General features: G+C 40.3%; 1 long non-coding RNA gene across 2 annotated transcripts in view; it reads left to right on the forward strand.

Annotated features, from left to right (window-relative positions):
• LOC141264417 (uncharacterized) overlaps positions 1–6,271 on the forward strand; it is a 448,717-nt gene extending 442,446 nt beyond the window's left edge. The window contains exons 3-5 of one of the 2 annotated variants that reach the window (XR_012319926.1): positions 2,364–2,491; positions 4,540–4,645; positions 5,206–6,271. This is a non-coding gene — a long non-coding RNA (uncharacterized lncRNA). The remainder of the gene's footprint in view (positions 1–2,363; positions 2,492–4,539; positions 4,646–5,205) is intronic. The other variant, XR_012319927.1, reaches the window with a different exon arrangement.
• The last annotated feature ends 618 nt before the right edge of the window (positions 6,272–6,889 follow it).

Consider the following 6,889-nt stretch of genomic DNA (forward strand, 5'->3'; position numbering starts at 1 on the left):
GACCGAGTATGGATACCAGGCCGCTGACGCAGCCATGACGTGGTGGTCAGATTCCGCCTCCACATGCCTAAAGGCCAAATTTCAAGTGCAAGCAAGCAGTATGGTATTGCAGCCTGGGGGTGGGTGGGTGGCAGGCTGCATACTTGCGCTTGCATTGCAAGGAATGGGGGAGGTACAATTGAACACTGCATTGGGACAAGGACTTGCACGGGGATAGTTGCGAGTCTGCATCTTCTGATGCGGCAAGGATGACTTGTGATGGGCACACTTTTAGGCAGTGACCTGGGTGTCAGAGATGCTTTCAGGGGTCTTCCCAATGCTGTTCCCATGTCTTTTCAGCACTGTATGCAGGTGTCACACAGCACATGGCCAGATAAGGTTGTAAAATGTTAAAATGATATTTCCCGGGGAATGCATTTGTCACGGTTGAAAGCAATACAAAAGTGCAAAAACGCATAAAAAATGCTACTTGTGAACATAGCCCAAGGTGTGGAGGAGTATTTTTGTTTTTAGTTATTTATTTTACCTTATACACAAGTCCTTACCCTGGAAAGGAAGTTTCTTAACATATTTCACAGGAAAATTTCAGTTTCATTTTTGAACGTTTTATTGTGAGCCCGTAAAAGTGGCTTAATACCTCTGACCACGTCCTTGACAGCAGAGACGTGGGGGTCAGAAATGCTTCCTGGGGCGATCCCCATGCTGTCCCCATGTCATTTGAACACTGTCACTATCGTTTTGGGCACTTTTTAGGCTTTCTACAGACTGCCGAGGGTGCCGCCGCAAAAATTCTCGGGTCTCCCATAGACTAACATTGGGCTCGTTGCTCGGGTCGAGCACCCGAGTATCACAGTGAGCTCGGCCCGAGCTTCGAGCACCCGAGCATTTTAGTGCTCGCTCAACACTACTTAGGATAAGTACTTGAGGGTTCGACAATATAAAGTTGAATAGTAAATTGAAAATAAAGGTCAATAAGGATAAAACACATCAAATAACTAAGAAATAGGCTAAATTCAACCCGAAAATTAAAGCTTCTTCTAGTAAATGTTTTTAAGCTCTGACTGTCCTCTAATCTGTTATTTTGATAAATTTAACATGTTCTGCATTTGGAACAGAAATCTACACTAGAACCCGGAGCACAATCCAAGCATGAATCACACTAAATCCTTTATTAGGTGAGACAAAGCATAAGTAACACCACATATGCTAATCCTTCTTTCTCGAACCTAGTATTTACAGTCTTCAGAATGACTGAAAATGAGCAAGAGGTGTTGGATAAGTCGACTTTAACTCCCTTAAGTGAAAGGCGTGTTGACGGAAGGTTTAATATGTGTATCTTTTTATTTGTTCATTTTGTTTTAACCTATTTTAACCTTTCTTTGACTCCTCTAGGGCTTGGCTGTTTCCATATTTCCCCATATAATGTGAAACAGAGTGGCACGTGTATTGTATGTTACCATCTCACCCGCCTTTTGCAGAAGGCCTCTGTAAGGTTCTGAGGGAAAGGAAGGAAATAGGACTCCACTTAGATATTTAGGAAATATTCTATGAATTACCCATTTAACCTTGTATCAACATGTTTTCAAGTGCAGATTCACTAATCTTTTCTAAAATTTAAACAGCGTAAACTTAAACTAAAAGGCAGTTTAAAATTGCCTTCAAATGTAGCAAGTTGTCTGGATCCTTAGCCTGTCTAGTCTAACTTTACTTTTGTACAATACTGTTATGACTGAGCACAGCAGTCAGACAGCTGTGTCAGTTTTTACTGTGTAGCTTCTCTTTGTACAGTAAAAGTTTTTGTATTTTTTGTTTTTTTTTAATAAACAAAATAGGAAATATTTTTTTTTGCCCCAAAAAATCACAGCCATATGGTGCAAAAATTGTAAAAACTGTATTTTTAATCATATGTTAATGTACCCTTTCCTCTTTGTCATCTTCAGGTGCTCTGTTTTCTTCTTTCCTTCTTTGCTGCTTTACTCCTGCTTCATTCACTTCATTTGTGAGTTCAGACCCCCTACTACATTATTATTTATATAAAATATTAAAATAAAAGATGGAAAATGTACCTATTTATCTGTACAAAATAAATAAAACACAAAATGTGATGATCAGTGAATTACGGCATAGAAAAACTCTTTAACGATTTTATGCATTTGCGAGACAAAATAATACGAATCGCATATACATTGGGCCTCATACATCATTTGAAATTTATTGATGTCACTTTTCTTTTTTTTTTTCTTATGGTATTCGCTGATTTTTATGATCCAAATTCTTCAAAATAGTGCAGGCAATCCATGAGTTTGGGGTAAAATCAAAAATGCTGTTTATTTTTTCTTTAACCATGTTTTGCGATTTTTCAGCACCAAAAGTTACAAGTCTTTGAAAAAGTCGCAAAAAATGCACCAAATTGAAAAATCCTCCAGAAATCTTACTCAAGAGAGGGACTGGGGTGAGATGTGGATTTCATAAATCTGTCTGAAAAATCTGGGTAAGCAAAGTTGTCTAAAAAAAGACTTAAAAAAGAAAAACAACTTAAAAAGTGGCAGAAAATGTATAGAGAATAAGGAGCACATATTAAGGGTATGTGAACTCTTTAGGTATTTCCAGCAGAATTTTCTGTACTATTTCTGCATCTCATGGCAGGAAAAATGCTGTGCAAAATAGGTGCGATATGCCGTGTTTTTTACATGCGTTTTTGTTGTAGACTTTTTCCAAAGTATAAGTGAAATCTGCAGCAACAATGCTGAAAAAATAGACATCCAGCGGATTTAAATCTGCTGCAAATCTTTAGGGAAAAATAAGCAATGTGTGAATGAGACTTTAGGAATCTTATTCACTTTGCTGGCACTAGGAAATCCTTCAGGTTTTGTGACAAATCTGAGCAGAAAAAAAGGTGACAAAAAGGCAACAAAACTGCAACGTGTGCACAGACCCTAAAGTCACTAAGTTATGGTGTTAAATTCTTTATTGGGCACTTGGCAATGATCTTTGTTACCACTAACCTTGATTACGCTAAATTATTTGAACATGTCTGTAATGTCTATGCAATCATAGTAAAGTGAATGAAGAACTATGTTGATTCAGTACTGTACAGCATTAGGGTTAATGTAACATACGTAGATTCTTAGACCCAACATATAGTTGTAGCTTCTAATCTACTACGAGGATGTTTTTTCCAGAGTTATAAAAGCTATTAACTAGGTTCACACACGTACAGAGATTCCTCTGAGTACTGTGTCGGGCTGTTCATCGGAATACCCGAAAAACAGAAATCCGACTGAAACCCCAACAGAGCTCGATGGAGCCACTTACCATTTCTGATGCCAACACAGTCACTTTGGATACTTTCTGCCCTCTGTCCTGGCAGTGTTAGGCTATGTGCCCACGATGCAGAAATGAAGCAGAAAATTTCTGCAGCATTTCTGCATCTCCCTGGCAGAAAAAACGCATGCAGATTGTGCATGCGTTTTTCCTGCAGAATACATGCGGAATACATGCGGATTCACATGCGTATCCACATACGTTAACGCATGTGTTTCCGCATGCGGACTGACAAGCACTTTCCACGCGATAACATCACTTGGTAAGGGCTTGACAACTAGGTCACACTGTATAAATCCATGCAAACAGCATGGATTTATACAGTGTGACCGTAAAAATAAAAAAATAAAAGCTATACTTACCTCCGATGCCGCCACGTGTGCCGTCTCGCTCCTTCCTGGTTCCTTCCTGGCTTGCCGGCATCTCGCGAGACAGCCTGCGGTCACATGACCGCGACATCATCTCAGGTCCTGGAAGGTAAGCGCTGCAGGGGCCGCCGGACAGGTGAATATAAACTTTATTTTTAATTTTATTCTTTTTTTTACAGGTACAATGGTACCCAGGTCTGGATGAGAGTTTTCTCTCCTCCAGAACTGGGTACCATCCGCACATTGAACCGCATATAATCCGCTTGTACAAATGTACAGACACGGATTCTATGCGTCTCAATGCAAGCCAATGGCGGCGCTTCCGCTGCGCTTCCGCAAAATTAATGAACATGCTGCGGATTTATGAGCGCTGCAGAAACGCTGCGGAAAAATCCGCAACATGTGCATTGACATTGCGGAATACCATTGGGGACCATCGGGTGCGGATTACCATGCGTTTTTGATGCGTTTCCGCTGAGGAAATTCCGCAGCATAAACGCATGAAAAACGCATCGTGTGCACTCAGCCTTAGTCTTTTTAGATGTGTGCAACAAAATGGTTTGCTATATTTCTGTGCATATCTGAAAAAGTCGTACACTGCTGGGATGGAGGCCAAACAGTGTTTAAAGTGACCCCAACAGCTTCATAACATTGAATGGCTTCATCTGGGTTCTGTCGGGTTTCTGATGGAATCCTGTAATCTCGTAGATTCCAACTGTAAGCTCTATATTTGTGTACCTAGCCTTGTGTAATGAATCCAGTATTTTTTACATTTAATTTGTTTATATGATATGTAAAATAATGTTTTCCTGTCTTCATCATTCTTTTTTTCTTTTTACTTTCCCAGAGGGCTAATACATGTTGAGTACTTAAAACGGTTGTCTTATGCGCTGTATCAATTTCCATTTGGCCTTTTGAGAAGAACAGTAACTTGATAGACGTTTCAGTCGCAGGTAACATTTGCTTCCATTCTCATGCCCATCACTAAAACCACAAGGTTGAAGCTGCAGTTTCTCCTTGTCATTCTGAAGACTGACATCAGACACATCAAACACTTTGCTACATCAAACACATTTGCTACAGATGTTATCTTGTTTCTGGAATACATAGTAACTATTGCAGCACATGGCATTACCACATTGAAGTAATATGAAAGATTCTCTACATCAGGGGTGGGCAATTCATTTTCCTGAGGGGCCACATGTGAGATTGTGAATGTTGTGAAGGGATGAACCAAAAGGCTGTAATTAATTCTGCTCAATATTAATATAAGCATATTATTCTGATTATTATTTTATATTAATATTATTTTATCACTGATTATTATTTTATATTAATATTATTTTATCACTTAATATTGAGAAGAATTAAGTGTGCTAAAGAAGCACTCCCCCCATGAAAGTTTTTATTCTCTTAATGTATTGCAGTCATCACATTATATAGCACTGTGTACTTAATTGCTCATTTTGCTTTTCTACCCAGCTAATTCTTCTATGTTCTCTGCTCTATATAGAAACAGGAAGTATTTGCAGAAATCATTCCCCTCTTCAATGCTGGATCCACCTGCTCCTTCCTCCACCCTGCCAGGAACTTTTGATGATGACCCCATGTTCCCCCACACAGTATGATGGCCCCACATATTACCCCCACAAGAGAATAATAAAAAAAAAAAATACTCGCCTAGCTGCGTTCCTCCAGGACGCTGCTCCAGTCTTTGTTCTGTGCAGACTTAGTCTTTGAACAGCAGGTGTGATCTGTTCACATCATCATGCCCACTGCACTTAGACTCCATCACACAGGCTGAATGATGGAAGAGGGAGCCGAAGACTCCCTGATCCACCGTCTTAATCAATGGTACCAGCATCTGGAAGGTGGAAGATGCCCTTCTGGTAGGGAAGTGCTGCCACGTGGCTGGACAAGAGGAACAAAGGGCCAGATGTGGCCCGTGGCCCATGGCCCACAGTTTGCTCAGGTCTGCTGTACATGCTTTACTGCCACAAAAAATTATGGTAAATCCACTGACGTGATCTACTTTCTTGCAGACTGAGTACACTGCTGCGATTTCAATGAGAAATGGGAAACCATACAATCTTCATTTTGTAAGTTCTGCCAGCAGTAGATGACATAAGTGTAAAAATTATTCATTTACTACGAAGACAAATCTATCCACAGGAAATGATAACTTCTTGTCACAGCACGTAAAATTTGCACCAAAGAGTCTTCCCCATCCATTAACTTTATTTCACAGCTGAAATTATTGATCACTAAGGAGCTATACTACAGCCCAAACTGTATATAAACTATGCTCATTTCTGTAGTGTCAGATTATTAGCCTCCTGACGAAGATCAAGTGTCAAATCTAGTGTTATAGCAGAAGATGAGGCCCCTCAAGTTCAAAGACCCCATCTATGCTATATAAGCCAGACAGTTACTTTAGGTCAAAATAACAGCAGCTGTATGTTCCTTCCTTGTGTCAATAACGTGTCCTTGCTAGAAGATAACGTGGCCTTGCTAGCCAGATACGTCTAATTAAATGTTTCAAAGCATACAGAAACTAGTTTTTTGCTTGCGCAGCTTTATTGTATAATCGAACCATATATGGTAAATCCGTTTCCTGCCTTCAGGGTGTATATTAACCCTGTGTTTGTAATAAAGTTTAGAGCTTGTTGACACATACATCCTGTCCTGTGTCTCATTCTCTCCGATATCGTAATCCAAGGATAGAAGACCCAGAATGCAGTGACGACAGCTGGTGCCTGAACAGGGACCTTGAGTTAATCTACCCAGGGGTGCTCGACCGGTCTGAGACGTGGGACGAGTGAAGCTCTCTGTTGGTGATATATACAGCGCTGAGGTAAGAATAACTATTATATTCTACCTAATTATATCACTACATAGAAGAGACTCCCTCACCCCCGAGCGGTTGGCTCCCAGGTAATTCACAGATTGTTGTCTGGCTCAGGTCCCTTTGAACCAGTAAAATTCCCTCAGATAAATTGACAGTCCTGCCATTCTATCCTTTGGAAAAACTTAAGAATGACAGTATGGATCCGATGATTGTGTTGTGGGTGTGTCTTGGGATCGGTGTTTTTGGTCTGTTTTTCTGGCTGGCGTATAAGTCCTGGAAGGCTAGTAGTGGTATGGTTCAGAAACCTTTGTGGCCCATTGTCTAAGTGACCATTGTCTAAGTGACTGAG

This window comes from Phyllobates terribilis, unplaced genomic scaffold, assembly GCF_046119375.1.
Source record: "Phyllobates terribilis strain yellow unplaced genomic scaffold, ASM4611937v1 Scaffold_4__5_contigs__length_816908805, whole genome shotgun sequence".
NCBI classification, from domain to species: domain Eukaryota; kingdom Metazoa; phylum Chordata; class Amphibia; order Anura; family Dendrobatidae; genus Phyllobates; species Phyllobates terribilis.